Below are 21169 nucleotides of genomic sequence, written 5' to 3'. Positions count from 1 at the left end.
CTCATACGTTTTTAAAGTGTTTTTTTTGCCCATAGGATTTGATCTTGTCTGCAGTCTCACCAAGGATCATTCCTGCCGCTTTTATTAGACCACACAATGTCTAAATAGCGCAGTAAAGAATTTATTTTGTCCTTTTATAAACGTGTGACTGAGAGCAGTTTAGATCATCATGGCTTGCCAGAGTTTGAAGGCAGATGTGGTGATACTATTGTAGGTTCATAATTTTTTTATCGTTTTTGAGAGAAAAACGAGCCTCTGAAGCTATCGTCAGTTCAACTGTCAGTTTCCTCTTTTAAAAATGCAGCGCGTGTGTGTGCACGTTCTCACCTGCTGCCGATGTGGAGCTTCTGTGACGCATCGTCCTCTCTGCTGGATCTCCCGATGTAGTTTGGTGTCAAGAAGCACTGTGAGCCACCCGGTCTTGCGTCACTGTACGTGCCGCCATGTTACCTTTGGGAGTCCTTATTACCAGCGTTGTTCAGCGTTTGCCTCAGCGTTGTACCGAATTTCTTTTCTAACCTTCAAGCTCCGTTTGTGTTTTTTCACTCAGTTTAGTCATTGAAATGCTTTTGACAGCGAGACTAGTAAATGCAGCTGACAGCAAGACAAGTACTATTTTGTTTTCAATTATTTAATAACGGAGTTTCGTCATGAACCTAAGGTACTGTGCATTTCTCTTCATCATAGCGACGGAGTCTTATGAAGCGCTGTCTTGAATCCTTGTGTATTCATCATTTTTCGGGGGCAAGCATCGAGCCCCGGTGTTTATAAACATGACTGTATGCCTATGTGTGATCTTTAACTCCTGTGCTGCACTTTTTCACGTTTTTATTTACATTTACATTAAGGGGCAGTGCAGCGTGTACATTTCTGGTAATGCAGTGTTTATTTGTAAGCGCAGGGCGGCAGGAAGTGTGCTTCGTTTTATTTCTTACTAGTTTAGCATTGTGGTCCTCACAGCCCACATAATTTATGTGTTCTCTGCTGTGTACTATTAGCTGTTCTGTTTTAATGATCTGCATTGGGTCCCAGTCCCATTCGCATACAGAGGGTTTTAGTCCCATCTGTTTATTTTTACAATGTTTATGCAATGGGTCCCAGTCCCATTTGTTTACAGTGGGTTTTAGTCCCAGCTGTTCTCTTTATTACATGCTTAATTTCGACTTTCTTGCAATGGGTTCATTAGTTCCATTTCTATGCAGTGGGTTTGAGTCCCACTTGTGTATTTGAAATGTTTGCAATGGGTATCAGTCCCATTTATTTGCAGTGGGTTCTAGTCCCTTCTGTTATATTTTATTGTCTTTTGCAATGGGTTCCAGTCCCATTTGCTTACAGTTACTGTGGGTTTTAGTCCCACCTGTGTAGTTTAAATGTTCGCGATGGGTCATAGTCCCATTTGCTTGTAGTGGGTTTTAGTCCCATCTACTTTATTTAATGTTTTGTTATGGGTTAAAGTCTCATTTGCTTGCTGTAGGTTTTAGTCCTACTTGCGCAATTTCTATTTATTTGCGATGGGTCTCAGTCCCATTTGTCTGTAGTGGGTTATAGTCCCATCTACTTAATATAAATTGCTGTAGTGGGTTTTAGTCCCACCTGACACTGTCAGTTGTCCACACGGACCTCGTCAATGTTTGTTTTATGCCCTATTGAGTGTGTGTATTTTGTCTCCTTCAGGGGAGCTATGCTTGGGTTATAGTCCGATAGCATTATTGTGTTTTTATTCACATATGTTAGTTTACCAGTCACTTTTAAGAGTCTAGGTTTTTAAAGTTTTACATCCACATATTTAGCTTGTGTTTCTCTATCTATATGCTTTTATGCTTTATATGCTAAATATGTTTAGATTTAATGTAATTTTATTGCAACTTTTTTGCACTGTTATCTCTTGCATTGCGTATTGTAGTTTGCTTAGAGGTAATAGTGTTTTGATGAGGTTTCACCTTTTCTATTCCTCATTTTTCTTGTTCTTAAAATGTAACCTTCTTTCGCTTTTCTTATTGTCTTCTTTTATTTCCTTCCTTTTGAAGTTATATAAGAAGAGAGGATAGTTCATATGGTTTAAGAAAGAAGTATGGTTTAAACGTTTTTTCCATTCTATTCTTCTTTCTTCTCTTTTTATCAATGTTTTCTCTTTGCTGATCTTTTCACTCAATTCATCTGCTTTCTTTTCCTCCTATTCTCCGTTGCTGTTTTTAGCTTTTTGTTTTCCGTTAATAAGAGAGGATAATGTAGTATCTTGGTATTCCCTACGCTGTCCTTCTCCACCTCTAATAGAATGTTCATGTGATGCATCTATCAGAATGTTGGTGATCTGCCTGAGAGATTACAGTTGGCTGGGCTGAGTACCATGATGGATGCTCCTGGTGGGGTCTCTCTATACAACTTGGATTAAAGCATCTTAAATACTATATCTTGTGTGGACTTCTCATCATTACACAGTATCCTTTAAAACAGTGTGATGTCCGTGCACCCACTCCTCAGTCTTCCTTCTCTTAGTTTATTAGGGGAGATTCTGCTCTTAATGTGTGTCATGATCTCATAAAGTCATATCCCTAACATCAATAGATTTGTTAGTATTTAAATGACCACTCTCTCAAGTCACTGGCTATAATCTATTTAATGGCTGGTCTCGCCCTTGGGAGCAAGTTACCATGCTAACTCCGACCTGGTGTGCTTCAGTTGGGTTCCATGTAAAAAATAGAAACCCCCAAATCTAGATTATCAACATTTCAACATCACAGAAATATCTCTCAACAAAGAAATTTGACCTGTATAGTATTCGCAAATCCCGCCAGACTCAGTTACTCGCTTTTAATACTAGTTCACTATTATAACTCTAGTTGTATCAGATTTGGGGGCAGGAGACCCCAGTTTCTGCAACAAGATGTTTATGCGTGGAGGCGATTTTGGAAGCCTGGTTTTGCAATCTGTTTTTAACTGGCTCCTTCAATTAAGAGAGTTTCAGTAGAACACCATTGCAACTGCACCTACGTTAATTCTCGTGCTGCAAGATGGGGCTCAGACAGTGAAATGGACATAATGGAACGCTTGTTCGGTCATAAATATGTCTAGTATAAATCAAGAGGTTCAAATATAGCATCTGTCATTTTCCTTCGTGCTCCAAGTAAATTGCAGTGTTCTACACACTGCTGATTTTGACAGATGAAAGAGAGGATGTACGAGTAAACAGTGTTCAATATTATTTTTTGTTTTTAATCCAAGTACTGCAGAGACGCATCCCTTATTTTTGCACCTTTACCCACAGCACTGTCACAACAGTCATCATGGGTTCCTGCTTTGAGAGAAAACACGTTTTGGAAGTTAACCCCTGCCTGTTCTAGGGCTGCTTACATATACTCCAAGGCCCTTGTAATGTAAGGTCTGCGTGTACCTGCATCCACCCACCAATCTATCCCTTTCTCAGCTTTTCGCCTCATCATGAGCACATTCGCAACCAAACTGGACTTTACATTGTTATATGTGTAATTAATTATTTTCTTCAATCCATTTTGAAATAAGTGGAAGCGTGTTTTCTCTTGTTCACTGCACAACTCGCAGATAACCTAGGCATGGGTACCTATAGGTGAATTTAAAATATATATACATGTATTAAACAGTCAGGGCAGTCCTTAATTTATACAAGAATGAGTGCCAGTGCAGAAAGCTCTGCTCAGAAGCCTGCAGCTGGCACTATTAAAAGTTGGTGCATCAAATAACAAGGCTGGTAGTCTTGAAACCAACTTGCTCCTCTTTAATCCGCAGCGAGATACTTCTATCTCTTTCTTGGAGCTTCCTGCGTTCTTCCTTTGTGACGGTTTTCCTTTTTCTTCCTTCTTCTTTCCCCTTTGGACATATTGTTTCCCTCTTTCTCGGGGGAAATGTCCAATGAGGAAATATAAGTGCCATTCCCCAAAGATGAGTTCAGAGGGACCCCGCCCGCTCAAATTAAGCACTGGTTGGGGATAGCGACTGTGTAGTTTGGTTAGGTGAGAGTTTCCATTGTCAAGACGCGTTTTGATTCACTTAAAGTTGCAAAACTTGCCACGGTTTGCCTTTTAAGGGTTTGTGCTGATCTGTCAAAAGTAGGAAAAGAGGAGGAAACAAAAGGGGAGTCATAAAATAACCATTTTAACTCCCATTGGAACGTTTGCTCTATTCTACAGAATTAAAATGCTGATCAGAATTGCACCAAACGTGGCATAACTGTTACTGGATGTGGGGCATGGTCCCTGCATCCTAGAAAAAAATGCAAGTCCCTATAACTGGGCATGCTGAGTGCAACCCTACGCCAGATCCGGAATTTGGGACACTGGGTGCAGGGATTGACAGGAAAGCAACCCTCCTCCCAAGTTAAGATAATAAATAAAAGACTTTTGCACTGGGTTTGCAAACCTTTCAAGGTCTATAAACTTGAAGCGGGTAAAAGGCCTTGAAGTCTGCAAACACACCTCAACGTTGGCGAATCTTGAGTAGAGTTTATAGACTAATAAAACCTGGGGAAGTATTTTGGGTTCTCTTCAAACATTTGGAAACCTTGAGCAAAGTTCATGACAACGCGCATAATTTTGCCGGCTAAATTAGATTTGACTCGGAGAATGCACTTCAAATTGTTTTCAGAATTGCCCCACGTCCTTCGATTAAAGATGATATTTTTTTTAATTGTCAATTTTATATGTTGATGTGGCATACTGGTTTGGATACACATGACATTGATCGGAATGATGGTCTAACCTTTGTGCATGGGTTTCCACCTGCTACACACCCCGCTTGGCATAGTGTGTACTTAGAACCATGTAGCACCACGATACGAGGTGTTGTATTGTGGTATGTTTCTGCACACTGCAACAAAGGTGTTTATTATATATTTTAGCCCGGAAGAAGTCGCGGGGAACTCCCTATACGACGAAATACATGTTGGCTTGGCAAAATACGTTAAGAAAATAAAGACAACAAAGAAGAACCAATGTGCATTCATTATTTGCATGAATTGTGATATTTTAGCATGTGCTCTGGGTTTTTGCATAAGCTTAGGGATCTTTGAGATCCAATTTTGAAGGGGCAGGGTGATTCCTCCTTCCTTAGAAGCACAGTGACACACATTGAGGCCTGTCCTATTAGCACGTGAACTGTGAGCGCCAAAACTCACCCTGTGTTTATTCACCCCGTTTTACTTTGTTTGAGCTAAGTTTGTCCACAAACTCCAAACACATTTGGATCCCAGTTAAAATATGGTAAATGCTTTATTTCCCTATATTTTTAGTTTAGAAGAGGGCTAGTATCACATTGTCTTTAAGGAGATAAACCCAGACCTTAAACAAAAACAAAAAATCTGAAGACGCAGTATACCTATCAACAAGAGTGAGACTTGCTCTATATTCTCTCGAGTTCTCTGACTTTTTGGCTCCTTTAAAAGTATACGGAGGTTTTCATTGACTGAAATGTTACATATTCTCCCGCCACATCAATGTGTCTTTTTATTGGCAACAGTAGCCACATTGATCATTTTTGAATAGCAGGAGACCATGGCCGTCGCTACAGAGAGTCATTCCCTGATTTCTCATCACAGCCACAGCTGATGAGGTGCTTCCTGGACCACCATCTGCACGTGTGATTAGCACTGGGCAGAATATGGCTGTAGAAAAAATATCTTAAGATGTGAGAATGTTTCACACTTTCTCCTGGAGAAAAGAAATTCAGTACAAGAAGAGTAACCCACTAACTCTGCAAACAGAAATTGAGCAAGGGAGAGGGGTCTGCACTGCTTTTGAACTTCGATGATTACAAGACATCTGAAGGTGAAGGAGGAAAGTATATGAAATACGAACATTGTGTGTGGTGCGCGACTCAAACTGTAACTGGCAAATTTCCTGAATGTTTTCGATGTTAACTTTTAAAATTGTGTGTGTATATACAAGTACGCACGCCTGGACACGCTGGCTCCTTATTTTCCTTTTCTAACCTCATATCCCGCCTCCCCCTCCCCCAGGATCTACGGAATGCCCTGCTGTTTTGGTGACAAAAACCGGCTACTGATTTTCCATTCTCACACTCCCTCTGGAACGGTCTGCCTCCTTTGTACTCACCTGACTGGCGCTATTCATCTTTCTGTAATAATTGTAAGTACTGGCTCCTAACCCATTGTAGGTATTGAGTTAAATGGGAAGGAACAGAGGTATGATCAGAGGTCACTATCCTCCTCTGTGAACAACCTGTGAAAGTTAATTGAGACAAAGTGAAAGGTTCTGGTTCTGTTGCCTATAAACCATACATCTGGCCAGGCACACCCGCCAATGAATGACAATCGAATCCCCTCTCACTAGTACTTTAGTTAACACTTTCTTGGAAAATCTGCTCAACACGGAGATTTATGATTTATAAGGATGCTAATATATAGTTATCCAGTACTGGAGTATCTTTCATAGATTCACATGCTTGAATCATTCCCCGTCGTCGGGATTAGAGTCCCACGGTAACATAATCAAGAAGTTAACAATTGCCGTAGGCTATAACGGCATTAGGCCATGAATTTAATAGCCTGTGTCCTTTTAAATAAGGACCAAACCCTCCGGAACACTCCAAGCAGAGGCAGTTTCCCTCAGATTGTCACGGCACGTCATGTGTAAAGGGAGTCTCCCTGAGTTCTACTCAGTTTTCTTCAGTCTCAACTAGATTGTATCCTAGAATAACCAGCTGTACCATCAGGTCTGATAAGAAAGGCCTTTTGCGCACATGTAAGACTTGTGCCAGAAAAAGAGTTCATGTGGATGATCCAAACAAGGGTTGTATATACTGCCTTCATCCCAAAGCATGAGGTAAGACAGTGCCAGATTTGTAGCACTTTCTCCTCAAAAAGTCTACGGATAAGAAGGGAGATTACTATTATGCCTCCAGATGAATAAACAGAGAACGTTGTCTGAAGAAGAGGAGAGCGATGGATCTTCTAGGCCTCACAAAAGAGCCAGACCCTAAAAAGATACCTCTGGAGAGCGTAGGAAATATCTAAAATTCTCCCATGAGAGTAAGGACTAAAAAAAAAAAGGAGAAAACAGTCTCCTCAGAGCCTGCTTTGTCTTTACCTTCTACGCCTTTGAAAAAAGAAAGACCGTCCCTCGAACCCCTTCCTTCGCTTCTATGAAGCACTGATCTGACGAGAAACTGCCGATGCCGACAAGCACCACCAGCTGACCATGAGACGGTGGTGCTTGTCGACGAGTGTGGTGCCGTCGACACATACCTCCCCATCGATCAAAAATTTCTTAGGTTTACGGTTGCTGGTACCCACTACCAATTCAAGGTCTTCCCTTTCGGCTTCAAATCTGCACCAAGGATATTTAGCAAGTGCCTCGATACAGAAGCTGCAGCTCTGCGATCTCAAGGTCACTAAGTATTCCCCTACTTGGATGACTGGCTGCTGAAAGCACGACATGTCACCAAGACTTCAGAGACTTGTCTTTAGCTGTTCCACATTGTAGGACTGACAGTGAATCAAGATAAGTCATCATTTCTTCCCAGCCAGGTCATATAATTTCTGGGCTCCAGGTTGGACATAGTCTGGTGCAAAGCTTTCCTCTCAGACGAACGTCAAGTCCATCTGCAGCAGTTAGCGCTGGCCATTTCAAGAAAAATGTCGGTTTCTGTAAGAAAGTACAAATCGCACCTAGGCATGTGCTCAGCAGCGATAGACCTCTTCCCACTAGCCAGGCTAAAGATGAGACTTCTTCAGGAGGAACTTCAACGTCAGTGACTTCAAATGTCTGGATCCTTCGAAGAAATGCTACATATCACTCTAGTCATGAAGGAAGTCCTGCAATGGTGGTACCACAGGCAAATCTCTCGAAAGGCCTTACCTTTCTCCAATTGAATCCAGATTTCATTCTAACAACGGACGCCTCCATGGAAGGCTGGAGAGGACATCTACAAGATCTCCATATTCAGGCCAAATGGTCCAGTACTCAAAAACTGAAACATCAACAGTCTGGAGCTCAAAGCCATATTCCTCTCCCTACCAAGAATAATGGGTGCCTTCTTGCTGGTTCAAATGGACAATATGACCAGCATGTCCTACATAAATAAACAGAGAGGAACTAAGTCTCTTACGCTATCGCAAAAACCGTGGGATTGGACAACAGACATGGTATCTCTCTCAAGGCTGAATACTTCCCTGGGCTAGACCTCTTTGCCACAAAGGAAAACACCAAATGTCAGTTCCTTGCCAGCAGGTTCCCTCTCCCAGGTTCATTAGGGGATGCCCATTCGATGTGATGCATCTAGTATAATGGGGTGACCCATTTCAAGACTGTCCCGGTAGCTACAGTATTGTGCCGTGCCATTGATGTTATTCACAACTATCAAGGACCTCACTTCAGTCATTGCTTTGAATCCAACCGAACGGTGGACCATACCCTGCAAATCTCCTTTGATTCGGGCTGTCCCTTGGTTCGTCTAGTCCTGAGGAAGATCCGCTGTGCCTACTAGTCAATCACGCACATTTCTGGGTCAAAAAATCGACGTACTTGTGGTAATCCTGACCCTACTCTCTCCACCTGTGAAATGGAAATTTAAAATCCAAAGCAGTGTGGAGCTTCATGTACCTAGGGATGGATGTTTTCTGAATGACTAATTTCAACAATTCTTGCAGCACTGTATACATCTTGTTCACATTTAGCACTTTTATTGCACTTTTTGCATCATATCGCTTGCGCCGTTGAAACAAATTGTATGTCATGAACTTTGACAGCCTTCCAATGTCAGCTCGACGCCATAAAATGTAAAGAAATATACGGATTTATCCTTAAATGCAAACTTTGTTGGATTTATTTTTGGTGTGTTTTTCGATTTGTGACTCATTTGGTCTTTTCGTTTTATTGATTATTGCTGTAAAGTTTTGAGTATTGTTGTTTTATTGGTTAATTTTCATATACCAAGAATCCACACTGTACCAGACAGAACCACATTCTCCACTTTCTTTTTCGATGTGATGGTCAGGGATATATGTCTATGCCTTTCCCTTATCCCATTGATCCACAGTGTACTTACGAAAATGAAAGCGGAGCACTGCTGCCTTATACTAATAGCCTCCAGGTGGCCCAGGCAACAATGGTTCCTGGAACTGCATCTCGGAGTCCAGGCCCATATACCTGCAACCATCACCATCTCTCCTGACTAAGGGCAATTATGTCATCCAGAACAGCATCTTTTCACTTACATGCTTGGCGTTTAGGGACATGAATATCTCTCAGGAATGCAGGGACACCCTCGCAAGGTCTAGAGCCGAAAGTACTAACAAAATGTACAGGTTTAAATGGAAACAGTTCTGCTTCTGGTGCCAGTGAAACAATTTCACATCTGTTTCAAGCATCCCCAGTACATATTTTGCCATACCTACTCTCCTTAGCAAAATCAGGCCATACATTTGCATAAGTCAAAGTGCACTTGACTCAATCTTTCTGTACAGAAGAGCCACTCAGGCTCCTTCCCTCTGTACCCCATGTCTGGTGAAACAATTAATGAAAGGTCTTTTCCACGTCTTCCCTCCAGTGCGAGCACCCCCTCTGGATTGGAAACTCAACGTGGTTCTCGCACAAATGATGAAGCTGCCATTTGAACCAATCCATAGAACGGAGTTGAAATTCCTCACATAGAAGGTAGCTCTCTTCCTGGCTCTCACTTCAGCGAGGAAGGTTAATGAAATACAGGCATTCACTATCAAAAAACATTTCTTCAGTTCACAGAGGACTTTGTGACTGTCAGGACTAATCCTACCTTTATCCCTTAACCCCTTGGGCGCGGCTGCGATTCTGCGCCTGTGCGGCACTTCTAAAGAGTGGGCGGGATCATGACGGCCCCCAGCCGTTATCAGCACACACCCACCGTGTTGCATGACGGATGGGAGCTGTCATCAGCATGGAAGGGGTTAATTCCATCTCAGTTTCACCTTAATGAGCCAGTCATAACCCGATCTTTCTTCCCAAATCCAGCTACACCAGCAGAGCCGGCGATGTCCCAAATTTTACCTGCATAGAACAAAGGACATTCAAAAGACTGATCAGTTGCTTAAGGTCAAGGCAGGGAAGGAACTGCATTCACAAAAGCCACTGTCGGTATTTGGGTTTCCATGGCAATTCAGCTTTGTCATGATAAGGTTGACAGATCTTTACCAAGGAACACTCCACCAGATCAGTGTTCGCTTCAGCTCTTTTCACTGGAGTAACGCTGGAGAAAATGTGCTGTGCTGCAACCTGGAAAAGCACCCATAGTTTCACGCAGCACTAATGCATGAACTCTGTGCAGCGTGGAGATGCAGCTGTCAATCCGGCGGTATCAAGTCATCTGTTCAACTGAGGTGAGCCTCTTTCGAGTACAGAGGTTACTTTATGGAAATGTATATTTACATATCTAAATATTGTTATACGTTTAGATATAGTGAAATGTTGTTTGCATTTTCTCTTCACGACAAGATTGTCAAATTTAAAGGGCTCTTTGAAAGTACAGTTAGTATAAGTTTATGTTTAAGAAGTCGAAAAAAGATTTATATGTACAAGAACATAAGTATCTTCTCTGAGCATACATGTATGTTACCCTATTCTCTATTTTAGAGTATGTTCGGGCATTTCCTTTTTTCTTTCTTCAGACTAGATATATAATGACATTTACCACATGGGAAGGGTATAAGGACACCTACAAGGGTATCTGCTTTGTTATACAGGTGTATATGTGTATACTTTAGATGTCTCCCACCCCCCCCCCCCCCATCCGCTGTGGACATTATGATCTTTGACATTCACATGCTTGAATCAGAATAGCAAGCAGTAATCTATGAAAGATGCCACAATAGATAAGAAAATAAGTTACTTAGCTGTAACTATAGTTATCCAGTATTGGTATCTTTCATGGATTCCCATGCAACCCACCCTCATCCCTGTAGAGACTTCCCTCTTTTGTTTTATGGGATACTTACTTCCTACTTGTGCTTGAGAAATCTGCAGGAAACTGCCTCTACATGGAGTGTTCTAGAGGGTGCTGATTGGCTGTACTTAAAGAGTTTGGTCCTTTTTATAAAAGGACATAGATAAGTTATTAAATGAATGGCCTAATGCCATTATATCCTATGGCAGTTGTTCAATCAATCAATTGAAATTTATAGAGCGGCCGCTACCTCAACAGCGGTGTCCTGGTGCTAAGTTGCAGATTTGAGAAGGGGGCAATAAGAGGGTCGAACTAAGGCAAGCTGAAAAGCCAGGTTTTTAAGGCCTTCCCAAAGGCCTGCTCTAACTTTTTCATGCGGGGGGGGCATTGTATTCCAGAGTTTCACAGTTTTCACCGTGTACGCTCTGCCGCCCTATCCTAGCCTTAATGAAGCGGGGAACCCCGAGTAGTCACAAGTGGTTTGATCTCAGAGCCCAGTATCTTTGCAATCTCTGCCTCAGATAGCCCGGATCCTGATCTCTGGTGATTCTTTAGGCCAAGGTAAGCACATTGAACTCGATCCTCCTTTTGCCCGGAAGCCAACGGAGGTGCCGTAATGTGGGGAAATATTAAGGCGAAACGGCACTTTCCTAATTTATATGGTCGCTGATTTTTTAATTATTTGCAACCTGCAAACCAGGTAATCTGGAAGCCCTAGGTAGAGGCTATTGGAATAGTCTAGCTGGGAATTAACAGGGCATGGACCGTTGTCTTCCTGCAAACCTCCAGCAGGAAGTGAAGACATTTTCTCAGTGCTCTTAACTTCCAGAAGCATATAGAGGAGACATGGCGCACCTGGGTCTTTCAAGAGAGGTCATTGTCAAATTTAAACCCCAGATTTCTGGCTGAATTCACAAGGACACGTGGTGGGTTTAGTTTTGAGGGCCACCACAAATTAGAGGGTGGGGGTTCCGCCTGGTTGAAATAAGACCTGTTTTCTTGGTGTTTAGCTTTAAGCAATTCTCCATCATCCAGGCATTGCTTAAAATTGAGAAAGGCAGCCTTAGAGTGTTCTTTAAACGAAAACACCAGCTGAGTGTCATCAGGGGAGGAGACTACACTCACCGCCCATGTCTCGCCTAAGTTGCCAGGGGAACCAGGTATACATTGAAAAGAAGCGGGCTCAGCGCTGAACCCTGAGGTACCCCACAGACAAGGGGTTTCTGGGTGGAGACATAGGGACGTAGATATACCTGCTTTGAGCAGTTTTCCACGAATGATTGGAGCCTGGACAAGGCAGTACCCCGCACTCCTACCTGTCTCAGTCTCTCCAAAAGAATTGGGTGAGCCACAGTGTCGAGGCCTCGACCTACGACGCCGGTCTTTGATCAGCTGACTCAGACACTGACGTCGGTCAAAGTAGCTTCTCCTCCTATGTGTAGGTGCCGTATGACGACAGATGCAGAATAGGCTATTCTGAATGAGGGGAATATGCAGGTTTTGATTCCTTATCAGGAAGAGGTTGTTGAAAGACAGCCTGTGTCGATTGAGGCAGGGCCCTTTCAGCCCATTTCTGTTATTAATGTGCCTCAGATGGAGGAGAGCTGGTTGTCAGCTCTGGGAGAGGCTAGTGGCCTGGATTCAGCTTCAGGGTTGCTTTCTCCCCCTGGCCTTGCCACGGACACAAGTTCCCGCTTTGCAGACATGCTAAGAAAAGTGGCTACAATTTTAAACTTGTCACCTCCTATGGTGCAACGGTCCACAGACCTTTGATTGAGGTCCTTTTTCAGGGACAGACCGGGATAGCACCTGTTCTTCCGTTTGGGGAGGCCCGTTTTGATATTTTATTAGGTTCTTGGGCCAAGCCTGAGTCGGGGGTTTGAGAAGACTGTGATATTGCATGTAGACACCTGCCTGCACCTGGGGACCCATGTTGTCTTCAGACACCCTTCCACCTGTAGCTTGGTGACTCAGGTTGCAACTTCTTCGCAAGATGTAGATTCTGTTCCTAAGAATCCAGTGCATAAGGAGTCTAGGAATCGTGATGCATGTGGTGAACAAATCTTTGCTTTGGCAAGTTCAACCTTGGGATCCGCAAATACATCTTGTGTGCCGGAGCGAGATGCCCATGCCTTATGGGATTCACTACAGAATTTGTTGCCATCTCTTCCGGATAATGTCAGCTCGGAGATTGGTGATTTGATTAAAGATGATCCACAGGCTGCTAGGCTTACCATAAGGTGAGGTTTGCATTCCACAGACTCTGTAGGTCGCATAGTGGCATTAAGGCATAGATCTTGGTTGGCAACTTCGGGATTCTTGGAGGCCGGCCAGTCAACTTTGGCTGACATGCCATTTGATGGTGCCCATCTTTTTGGGATGCAAGCTGATGCAGCGTATATACTACGTGTCTTTTTGGGTGTCAATTTTCACTGTGCTTTACAAGTCCTTGTGAATCATTACTGGTACTACTTGCGGCAGGCTTGTGAGCAAATTGGGCTTCGTTTCACAAGTGTTGTTGCATGCACTTGTTGCTAACAAAGATTGATTTTATTTCTAATGGGTGTGTTTCCCTTCCTTCTTTCACTTATGTTGGGATTTTGAGCGTACCGACGGTTCAGTCTTGTTCAGAACTTCAGGACCATGACACTGAAGGCCATGCAGGCACAGGCTTTGTAGATACCTGCAGTAAATGTCGGCAAGCAATGCTCTGTGTGTTGTCAGCCCACTTGGAGTCAATTGGAACACAATCTTACATGTATTATGTATATGTCCAGGTGATGCACTTTTGTGGTATTAATTTTTTTTTAATTTTTTACATCTGACATAATTAATGCATATCCATATTAACACCTTAACTGCTTCGAACGTTACACGCCAGTGCGGAACGTTTTATTAAGCGGGTGGGCCGCATCGGCCAACGGACGTGCGCAGCACTACAGAGGTAGTGCTTGCGACGGCCGTTGGACGACACCCGCAGCGAACAGGTTAAATTCAAATCAATTGGGGTCATTTTAACCTCCTTACTGTGCCTTATGTAACCTTTGGATGATCTTTTTGTTCATACAAAGTTCTTAATACCAAGGAGGTATTCATGTTTACCGTTCTTTTGGTGCTCATTCATCTTGGTATAATGGAATGGGTTCTGAGAGTCTTTCAATGGGATTTTATCAGGAAAGTTCTTTCCTCAGATATTTCTTTATCGTTGTTATATGACTTGTCCTGCACTCAGCCCTTTTAGTCAACGGGTTTCTATCCCCTTGGGGGAATCGAGGTTAATGACTGATAACTGACAGTTGGTTCTTTTGGGGATTTCCTCCCCCCCCCCTTTTCTTTCAAGCACAATTCTCTCAAGGCCTGTAAGGTTGTTAATTATTTATTTATATGTTCTGTGACAGTCATCATGGATTCTATTGTGTGCCAAGCTCTTGTTTAGCTATTCCTACGTACATTTGGTCAGTTGTTAGTTATGACCAGCTCGTTCTCATTGAGAACTTTGGTAGGATTGGTTCACAGACCCGCCTCCAGGGGGTATAGATATGACATTTAATTTAAAAGTGAAGGAATCTGTGGCTAAATGTCTCTACCAAATGTAAAAGTTACTTACCTTCGGTAACATAATATCTGGTCGAGACGCACTCTAGCTGCAGATTCATTAACTCCCTACTAATCCGCCCCCCCCCCCCCCTCTGAGAATCTCCTGTAAGTGTAATACCCTTTTTCAGTACTGGTTTTATATACCAGTGATCACTATCTCAACTTATGTGGGACTCAACAGCCCACTAGGGCCTGGCCACATCGGTCTTGCTTGGACATTGTCATATCGTCCATTTCCAAAGGTGTGTGGTTGGGGAGGTTTTCTATTCGCACTGAATTGGACACCAGAGGGAGGTATTGATTTATTTGTAAGTCTTTGTTTGGTGTCATCATACCTGGTATTGGCACCATCAATATAATCACGTAATGGCAATCAGCTTGGTGCTGTTTTTATTGGTTTTGTTTTCCTATTATCATGCCACTCATTACTACTAATAAATGGGCTACACTGTGTATGGGTTTCCTCCCTTACATGGGGGTTATTTACCAAGGCACAGGGTTTCAAAGGTTTTTGATGAATGGTCTATAAAGTATAAGGTTTTCTTCCCTTGCATGGTGGTTATTCACCAGGGTCAAGGATTTCATTTAACTCTCTGCTTTGTTGATTCTTGGGAAGGGGTGTTTTTTTAAAATTCCATGTCTGGTATTAACATACCATATTATGTTCTTCTTTATATATGTTTTAAAGATTTTTACACACTGCTTCCACAACCAGTTTCTATAGTGGCTCTGTGTTCTGACGCGGAAGGTTTCACAGAAGAAACGGACGTCCGCGCACCAGAGGGGACTTATATGCCTCCACTGACGCCAGGAACGGAGTCAACATCATCGTAGAGCCATATGACGCTGTCCCCTGGCGCGCAGAGGTACTGCTGAAAAATTTCCAAATCCAGACTGGCGCCTGGGGAGAATTAAAAAGTTAATAAATATTTGGCTAGACTGTGTCTGTCTCTTGGGCGTAAATTATGTCAGTATATCTTGCAGAATTTTCTCTGCTACATTTTTATTTCATTTGGTGGATGCACTATGTAGAATAAGGTTTCAGACATCCTGTGTGTTTGGTTCTATGTGAATGTCAAGATATGTTGGCCAATATTTTCCCTTTTTAATTCTCTAAAAATATCGGACGTATTGCAGTAAAATACCCCTGAAGAAATTGTAGTGGATAGGGGAGTGTAACAGCGACTACTGACATAAGACTGACCTGTTGCAAGATATACTGACATGATTTACGCCCAAAAGACAGGGTTTTCTGGTTGTTGACGTTTTCTGAGTGGAGGGCAACCCTGTTCTTTCTTTTCCCTCTGAGCTCCTTTTTGTGATAGACTGTCTCTACCAGATATTACTCTACTGAAGGTAAATAGCTTTTACATATATCCACACACCCCTTAAATATACTTGCCTTTCCTTGTAAAAGCATGTGTGGTAATGCCTGCGCTGTAAATGCTGTTTACCCAGTGGATCTTTGTACTGGGAATTTAAAGGGATCATAACCTGTGCCCTGGAGAGGTGAACAACAAATTACAAGGAGCTGCAAAGCTCTGTAGGATGGTACACTGGGAGGGATCTAAGATTGGTATAAACCTGTTTGAAATTGTAAACAATGATTGGTGGTTAGCTGGGGGATTTGGGAGAGGAGCTTTGTCTAAATAGTAGGAAAATCTTCCCTTTTGGGTTTACCTAATGCAGAGGATTCTAACAAACCAGGAAGAGGGGCTAAAGGGTCTAACCAACTTAAAAGGCAGACCATTACATTAAAGGGGATAGACTGTGGGAATTCCTAAACAATTGGGCTAAAGTCACTCTACAAGGTCAACCTGGGCTTTTGAAAGCTCTTTGCTAAAAACATTTCTTCTTAAGAAGGAAGCAAAAGGAGGACGACTCCTCAGCCAAGTTTGAGGGGTTAGCTGGTTACAGGGACGGTGGAAAAGCTGGGCTCTGATTTAATCTCTGCACCTGTGGGCTAGGTCAAAGAATTGCTGCAAGACAGGCTTATTTAAGCCTATCTTTACTTGGAAACAAATGTTCATGGAAACCGTGTGTTTGGAGAAGGGATACAGATGGAGCTTCTCGCCTGTGCTGAATTAAGTACCAGGAAATATTAAGAATACAGCGTAGATTGGTACCATTTTCTTTTTGTTAAAAATGTTTGCTGTCGAACTTGCTTCTAAAGTAGAGGTACTCCGCCCAAACCACTCTAGTGGACCAGGTCCCCAAATATGAGTGTAAGTGGCCAGCAAGAACTCCAGAAATTGCAGGTGTGCAAGTCCGTACATCGGTCTCCCAAATTCCCACAAAAAGGCCGCTTACATCACCCACATAACTGACTTAGCCCCAGCATTGTAGTGAAGTTATCTGTGTTATTTTGTATTCTATACTGTCTATGTGGATTTGTCTCAAGAACCTTTTTCCACTGGCTTGGGGCATTGCCACTCACACCATGGATAAGCCAACAGAAGTATTTGTCTCACCTTTTTCCTATGGACTGCTGGGAATATATCCTTCTGGCTACAGTTGAATGCAATTTGCTGATGCCCACCACATGAAGCATGGGGTAATGTGTAAGCCCACTTCCGCCAATGCCTATCTTTACGATGAGTGACAGAACATCTCACTTCGGTACCAGAGCCGGTAGGCTAATTCCTAGAATTCTATTTATATGTTTTTTTTCCATGATGGGTCAGGTTTACTTTTTTGCAAACTTACACACCTTCAGCTAGTGGCCTATTGCATATGCTTGCAAAAATAAATAACTGCAGGATTGTCAAGTCAATTTGGCTTAGCCAATGCTTGTTCTTATCACTTAAGTCAATGATGGCTTCGAATTCCTAATTTTGTTGACTAATTGCCGATTTGCTACACAAGACTTAGACGCATTTTACTGGGCCTGAGTTGTGACTTTTGAAAACTGGCAGAGTTTAGTTGTGGTACCATCTGGGGTTGGGATATTAAAGATTGACAAAAAGCAGTGTAGGTTTTGTTGCGAAGCAGAATTAGGCTTCCAATGGGGGTGCTGAAATCACCCTGGTGTCTTCGACTTTATTTCAGTACCCAGCAGTATAGATGAGATATACACTATTGCAGAAACCACCTGTATGCTACAAGCAACTGAAATGGAGGTCCAAAGAAAGTGTTATTAAGCACTCGATCCCACTACAATCAGAAATAAAACACTAGGCTGATGGAGAAATATCATTTATTGTTCATGTTACTGCATAGACATGTGTCCCAATTTCCTATACCTCCCAAAAATAATCTGTTTATAAAAATACAGTCAGATTTTGTACCAAAATGGCATTAACTATAAAAAGAAAAAAGGAACCACCATAATTAAAATAAAACTATTTAAAAGCAGCTTTTAAACAGTGAAGTAATAAAGAAACAATGATACTTCTCAGAATTGGGGACTCTTGATGGCAGATAGGGTGTAGAAAATAGTGTTACCCACTGTAAAATTACACATTCAAAGGCGATAGATAATGTTAACGGAAGATTAATAAAGTAAATCACCTTATTAAGCAGCCGTTGTACCCAAATATTTCAAAGTGATCGACAGGAGGAGCCAAGAAAACATTTGAATTCTAAACCAGACCATGTTTCACGTAAACGTTGGGCTACTGTAGCCATTTCTTTACCAAGAAAAGGCTACATTTTATATTCCTAATCCATATCTATTCAGTTGAACAACATATACTGGAAGACTATTATAGGTAAATTGGTGTGGACAGTTTCTTTTTCATATACAATACGACATGCCCAGTTGTAGGTGGAATAACTTTCAGCATGTGAATCGAGATAAGTCTGAAGCCCCGAAACACTTGTTAAAGGTACGCAAACCATTTTTTGGGATAACTAACTGCAAACAAGAGGTGTGAATCCTTGTAAAATTGCTAGAAATCTAAACACTGATCTCACGTTAAATGTTGCTGAAGTAAAAGTGCTCTAATGGTGGACCATGGATTGGTTTCTCACTTCCATCAGTTTTCCGCGTGTTGAACTGCAACAAAAGCTGTATCCCAAAAACATGGAGAGCATATTCACTGACCCGTGAAGTCAACCACAGCCTTACCCATAAAGGCACAAACCCCATTACTCTTAGGAGCTGCAGAATCCATGGATTTCTTGAGATCACAAAGGCACTCACAAAATTAAGAAACACAGTTTCCATTTGTGCATAGAGACCACGCATTAACACAGCGTGATGTCACAAAAACGGGAACACTTTTTTTTTTGGAGCAATCAAGATTGTTGTGCTCAAAATATCTCTGACTGGAAAGCAAAATGTAATGAAAGCAGCTTTGGGGCTAAGGCAAAGACAGAACAAAATCAAAATGTGAACTTCTTATCTGCTCATATTTAATAACACCACTGTCTAACTGTAGCTTGCATAGATAAAAAAATCGGTATCAACCATAGCTCAATCATACAAAGGACTTTTTACGCAGCAGAATCAGTCAGATTGTCACCCACATCACAAGTTTGCATATTTAGTAAGTTTTTTTTTTAAAGCACAAAGTAGTACACAATACAATTCTTGAACTTAAATCCCCTGGTACAGGAAACTACTCCTTACATCACATTCCAGCTTAAAGAACGATGGCACGTTCAGGGTCTGGTTTATATGTATGGGGGCGGGGGGTGCATCATCTAATATGCTGAAACAGTCACCTGCCAAAACTAGTAATGTGTTAAAGAAGGCTGGCATACGTATTCCTGTTGTAAACACCATCATGTGCAGAGTAAGACATCAAGTAGACCAACGTGGGCAGAATTGCTCGTCTGCTCTTAAGTTAATTTTAAAAAACGGCCTTTAAAACACTGTAACCCCAAACAAAGCTCTAATGACAAACCAATATGTTCACAAATTGGAGCTGCATAGCCTTATAAATGGGGGAAAAAAACTGATCAACCTATGCTTCTGTTTCCACACAGGAGCAACGTTCAGCCACATCACTGTTAGACTACTTTATCTAACCAGATAAATAAAAAGTAGTTCATGAGCAAAAAGATTCAGAAAAATTAGGAGGAAAAATACTATGTACAGTAGGGTATGTCTTATGAAAATATGTCATCACAATTTTACCAATACAGTCTGCAGGCCACAGTTAAAAAACATTTAAGCATAAAGAATATCTGATTCCTAGAATTCTGTTCTGGCAGAACATCCTTCCAGTTTGGGGGGGGGGGGAATGCTGGAAAATAGGGAGGCATGGTGGTTAGGGGAGACTCAAGTAGTTTTCGGTAACAGGTGCGTGGCTGATCAAATAATCAGACATCGGTAGGCCCCTTATTATACCCCCCCCCCCTGTCTTCACAGTTTTGAAAACTCAATTACCAAAACAAATCTTCATATGTCAACTCTAACCTCAGTCTGCGATGCAAACCAGAGTCGTACGGAAGACCACCTATTAGGCCGACAGCACTGTGAGGTCATGACAAAAACAGGTCAAATGCCTCTGTTTACATAGGCCAAAAAGCATGAGCTGCACTTTTCCTTCTTCATCAAAGTTTGAGTCACAACTTGCACTCAAGACTGGGAGCACTAACCCACCTCAGGCCAATTTGTTTTAACAGGGGCCCTCGTGAACAGAGTTCAACTGGTGCACACATGCAGTGATACCATGAACTTTAAGCAAAAACTATGCAAAATCATCAACTTTATTAATAAAATTCTTATATTCTAGTTTTGTAAATGTTTTTCATAACAGGCATGTTTCATTTTTCCACGTGTGCATTCTTTTAGGTAACAGATTTTTTTTTATCAAGAAAAAGTGCACAGTTCCGAGATACTACAATGGGCTGGGAGTTTACATGTTTAGGTCTTTATCCCATTCAAACACCTGTGACAGATAAAGTATCTCTGTTTCTGTGCACCACATGAACTCCACTTACAAAGGTGCTCACAAATGCATGCAGATCTGCACCGCTTTAAGGTGGTGGTGGCACATGGGCGGTGTATTTTGGTGGGAAAAGTATTGCATAAACCAGAATCCTGTTGTAATAGAATATAGTTCTCATTTCAGATATCTTCGGGTAAAAGAAGTCAAAAGTTCAGAGGAGTGGAGCTAATTTACTCCTTAATTTCAGTTCAATATTCTTAACCAAAACTTAAAGTTATGGCCAAAAAAAAGGAGTAAAAGGATCTTTCTCTGACTTCCTTCAAGCTTCTGCAGTCAGGAGCGCCATTCCACGAGGGGTCACATTACTATTGTTGCTGTTTGATCTGAGAGGGCTTTCAGTTTTTAGAAAAAAAATGAGAAAAGAAAAAAAAAAACACAAACTCGAGACTTACTGGCTACAAATCGGTTCACTTAAATACACATTTGAGAATTTGAATATAGCTTTCATACGCTAACTACTCAAATTAAAAGTAAATAGTGAAATGCTTCCACGCAAACACTGCATCAACTTGCACCTCCTGTCCCTCACACTCAGCAGAGACCAGAAAGGATAATATACCTTGGTGTGGTACTGGATGAGTCAACCCTGAGCCAGTAGCCCTGTGGACATTATATGCTGTGTTTTGGCTTGAGCTGCCCTTTAAGTCTAACCACCCAGATCCCTAGCGGGAGAGATCCTTTTAAAGCTCCAGTCGATCCACTCATTAGATTTGTGACAGTTATGCTGCTACCAGTCCCAGAGCTGAGACTTTTAAAAGGTACTGACA

Source organism: Lissotriton helveticus, chromosome 1_1, assembly GCF_964261635.1.
Source record: "Lissotriton helveticus chromosome 1_1, aLisHel1.1, whole genome shotgun sequence".
Lineage (NCBI taxonomy): Eukaryota > Metazoa > Chordata > Amphibia > Caudata > Salamandridae > Lissotriton > Lissotriton helveticus.
The sequence above is the reverse complement of the archived record's forward strand: the minus strand, read 5'-3'. Positions refer to the sequence as shown.